We start from the raw sequence: 5,000 nt of genomic DNA, 5'->3' as shown, positions 1-5,000 counted from the left end.
CGATGGCCAGCAACCAGCGGTACGGTCGTTAGTGACCTTAACGATGGCCAGCAACCAGCGGTACGGTCGTTAGTGACCTTAACGATGGCCAGCAAACCAGCGGTACGGTCGTTAGTGACCTTAACGATGGCCAGCAACCAGCGGTACGGTCGTTAGTGACCTTAACGATGGCCAGCAACCAGCGGTACGGTCGTTAGTGACCTTAACGATGGCCAGCAACCAGCGGTACGGTCGTTAGTGACCTTAACGATGGCCAGCAACCAGCGGTACGGTCGTTAGTGACCTTAACGATGGCCAGCAACCAGCGGTACGGTCGTTAGTGACCTTAACGATGGCCAGCAACCAGCGGTACGGTCGTTAGTGACCTTAACGATGGCCAGCAACCAGCGGTACGGTCGTTAGTGACCTTAACGATGGCCAGCAACCAGCGGTACGGTCGTTAGTGACCTTAACGATGGCCAGCAACCAGCGGTACGGTCGTTAGTGACCTTAACGATGGCCAGCAACCAGCGGTACGGTCGTTAGTGACCTTAACGATGGCCAGCAACCAGCGGTACGGTCGTTAGTGACCTTAACGATGGCCAGCAACCAGCGGTACGGTCGTTAGTGACCTTAACGATGGCCAGCAACCAGCGGTACGGTCGTTAGTGACCTTAACGATGGCCAGCAACCAGCGGTACGGTCGTTAGTGACCTTAACGATGGCCAGCAACCAGCGGTACGGTCGTTAGTGACCTTAACGATGGCCAGCAACCAGCGGTACGGTCGTTAGTGACCTTAACGATGGCCAGCAACCAGCGGTACGGTCGTTAGTGACCTTAACGATGGCCAGCAACCAGCGGTACGGTCGTTAGTGACCTTAACGATGGCCAGCAACCAGCGGTACGGTCGTTAGTGACCTTAACGATGGCCAGCAACCAGCGGTACGGTCGTTAGTGACCTTAACGATGGCCAGCAACCAGCGGTACGGTCGTTAGTGACCTTAACGATGGCCAGCAACCAGCGGTACGGTCGTTAGTAACCTTAACGATGGCCAGCAACCAGCGGTACGGTCGTTAGTGACCTTAACGATGGCCAGCAACCAGCGGTACGGTCGTTAGTGACCTTAACGATGGCCAGCAACCAGCGGTACGGTCGTTAGTGACCTTAACGATGCCAAACTGTTAATCCCACAATCTCTCTCTCACGAGTACTTTCTGCCAAGCTCATTTGATCTCTCTCTCTCTCTCTCTCTCTCTCTCTCTCTCTCTCTCTCTCTCTCTCTCTCTCTCTCTCTCTCTCTCTCTCTCTGCATGTCGCACGACAATAAAGTAAGGGGATAAATCCTGACCAATATCGCACGTTACCCCCCGGGGGGACAGGTAGGGCAGGACAGGTAATCACAGGTGAGAATGTCGCCCAGGGCCACACGCCAGGTGTGTGTGTGTTCCAGGTGTGTGCTACTGCTTGTTCACCACGCCAGGTGTGTGTGTTCCAGGTGTGGGCTACTGCTTGCTCACCACGCCAGGTGTGTGTGTTCCAGGTGTGGGCTACTGCTTGCTCACCACGCCAGGTGTGTGCTACTGCTTGCTCACCACGCCAGGTGTGTGTTCCAGGTGTGTGCTACTGCTTGCTCACCACGCCAGGTGTGTGTGTTCCAGGTGTGTACTACTGCTTGCTCACCACGCCAGGTGTGTGCTACTGCTTGCTCACCACGCCAGGTGTGTGCTACTGCTTGCTCACCACGCCAGGTGTGTATATCCTGCTCCCTGTAGTGTGTAGAGGCCAGTTGAGCTCTTCCTCAGTAGTATACAACCCCCCACACTAATACACTACATCCCACAGTAATACACAACCCACCCACAATAGAATACAATCACCCCCACAGTAATATACAACCGCCCACTGCAGCAGTATACAACCACTCATATTAATACAGAACCAACTACAGTTGTATCCAAATACCCCCCCCCCCCCACACACACACACACTAATTACACAACTACCCACTGTAGTATACAACCACACGTAATAACCCATAAACCCCACCCCCTGCACATATCTATAAAACCACTCACAATAACATATATCCACATGCAAAAATATATATATACACACACACACACACATATAGTCATACAGAAACATACAAAATCTTGCACCCAGAAAAAAATTGTGTTTTAAAGAAACTGTATCACAGGAACTGATGTTTATCGAATGGCAAAATCCCATTCAATTCGACGTGGTTTTTGGTAGGTACACTGTTAGGCTTGTCGAGTGGTGGAGAGGGATGGTGTGTGTTGGAGAATGGTGGGGAAGAGTGGGGGAGAATAGTGAGGACAGTGGTGAAGTGTGTTGGAGAATGGTGGGGGAGAGTGTGTGTTGGAGAATAGTGAGAAGAGTGTTGGAGAATGGTGGGGAGAGTGTTGGAGAATATTGAGAACAGTGGTGAAGTGTGTTGGAGAATGGTGGGGGAGAGTGGGGGAGAATAGTGAGGACAGTGGTGAAGTGTGTTGGAGAATGGTGGGGGAGAGTGTGTGTTGGAGAATAGTGAGAAGAGTGTTGGAGAATGGTGGGGGAGAGTGGGGGAGAATAGTGAGAACAGTGTTGAGGTGTGTTGGGGAGTGTGTTGGAGAATGTTGGAGAAGAGTAGGTGTTGATGAGACCCGAGAAGAGGTGAAGAGAGAGCGGATGTGGTAGCAAGATGGAGCATGTGGAACTGTGATGGAAGAATGAGGACCAGATGTAAATAATGTGATGGAGTCATACTGAAGAATCCCTCACTGTACGTTACAAAACATCTTGAGGAAAGAAGGTGTTTTGCGTGCCTACGAGGCAAGATTAAGAGTTCCTTGAAGGCACGTTGGAGAGAATGAAGTCAATCTCAAGGCATGCTGGAAGAATGAAGTCAATCTGAAGGCATGCTGGAAGAATGAAGTCAATCTGAAGGCATGCTGGAAGAATGAGACTCAGCTATGGAGCCATCTTGGCGGGAATGAGACGACGCCACGAGGCATTTTTTTTAGAGAATGAAGCCAGTTTTAAGGCCTACTAGGGCAAGGTAGTGGACCACTGGACGGGTGATAACGAGGTCCTTGCAGCACTCGGAGCCTCCTTGCGGAGAAGGACGCAAATGTTAAGAAGTCTAATACCGTTTTGAAGGCTTTTTGGGTAGACTTAGAAATATTTGAAAGATTTGAAGCTCACCTTAGAAAAGAAAGACTGATTGTACAGTGACGCTCCATTCATATATATGCGTGTATGTGTGTGTATATTATATATATATATATATATATATATATATATATATATATATATATATATATATATATATATATATATATATATGTATATTGCATGACTATTAGAAATAGTGGAATCTATATCTGCCACTAAAAAAAATCCTCCGACCATTGACCTTCGTCGAGCTCAGGTCCATCATAAACTGTGGGATAGTGAGCTTAGGCTTCACTATAATTTATCAGCTTTCACGAACGACCTTCACTTCACCGTCACGATAAAGAGCATTATAGCCACCTGTTGCTTGAGACACCAGTTCGTCACTACTCTACTGCTACCCTACCTTCTGGATCTTGTGACCATGTGTAATTACGTGTTTTTATGTATGTGGTTAAGCGGGTAAAGAGGGGAGATGGGGGGGGGAGGAGGGTGTGTGTGGGGGGGTTGGCCCCATGCGTGTGGGTGTGGGGTGGGTGTGTGGAGCTGTGGAGGTCGTTATCTTTGATAGATTGGGGGTGCCTTATCAGAGATATCAAGAGACGGGTGCAGAAAGTGGAATAAAAGTTTTTTTTTCTATATATCGGTGATATCAGTGTGGATGTGGTGGTTATCGCTGATATCTGGACATTTGCCGCCCAGTTTTGGGAATGTTGGGTCAAGGTTATCATATATACTTATTGATATTATATGTCATATTTTATCTGAAGTATTAGTCATACAAATATTATTGTATTATTATTATTGAGAAAATCAGTAAGAGTCATAAAAAGGATTCGAACCCTCTCACTTGGTACTCCCAGGGGCTCTAGGGCTCTGGCTTCGGAGTGTATGGGGGGGGGGGATGGCAGTGTCTAAAAAACCTGATTAAAACGCTGATTGGGCTTCAGCCGTAAATCTCAGGAATCCTAGAGGCTTCAGTGGAACCCAACGTTGCATTGCCTTTGTCCATGTTATGGTGGCTAAGGGCGATAGATCTAGTATTCACCTAGTTGTATTCGCCTAGTTGTATTCACCTAGTTGTATTCGCCTAGTTGTATTCACCTAGTTGTAGTCACCTAGTTGTATTCGCCTAGTTGTATTCACCTAGTTGTATTCACCTAGTTGTATTCACCTAGTTGTATTCACCTAGTTGTATTCACCTAGTTGTATTCACCTAGATGTATTCACCTACTTGTAGTCACCTAGTTGTATTCACCTAGTTGTATTCACCTAGTTGTATTCACCTAGTTGTGCTTGCGGGGGTTGAGCTCTGCTCTTTCGGCCCCGCCTCTTAACTGTCAATCAACTGTTACTAACTATATACAGTCTCCGTGGTGTAGTGGTAAGACACTCGCCTGGCGTTCCGCGAGCGCTTTGTCATGGGTTCGTATCCTGGCCTGGGAGGATTTACTGGGCGCAAATCCTTAACTGTAGCCTCTGTTTAACGCAACAGTAAAATGTGTACTTGGTTATAACAACGATTCTTCGCGGCGGGGATCGTATTCCAGGGACCTGCCCGAAACGCTACGCGTACTAGTGGCTCTACAAGAATGTAACAACTCTTGTATATATCTCAAAAAAAAAAAAAAAAAAAAAAAAAAAAAAACTACTTTTTTTCCACACCACACATACACACACACCCTGGAAGCAGCCCGTGACAGCTGACTAACTCCCAGGTACCTATTTACTGCTAGGTAACAGGGGTATTATGGTGAGAGAAACTCATTGTTTCTCGCCGGCGCCCTGAATCGAACCCGGGACCACAGGATCACGCGCCCAGCGAGCTCTCCGCTCAGCCACCGG

The sequence above is a fragment of the Procambarus clarkii genome, chromosome 43 (assembly GCF_040958095.1).
Source record: "Procambarus clarkii isolate CNS0578487 chromosome 43, FALCON_Pclarkii_2.0, whole genome shotgun sequence".
Taxonomy (NCBI): domain Eukaryota; kingdom Metazoa; phylum Arthropoda; class Malacostraca; order Decapoda; family Cambaridae; genus Procambarus; species Procambarus clarkii.
Note: the sequence above shows the minus strand (reverse complement) of the source record.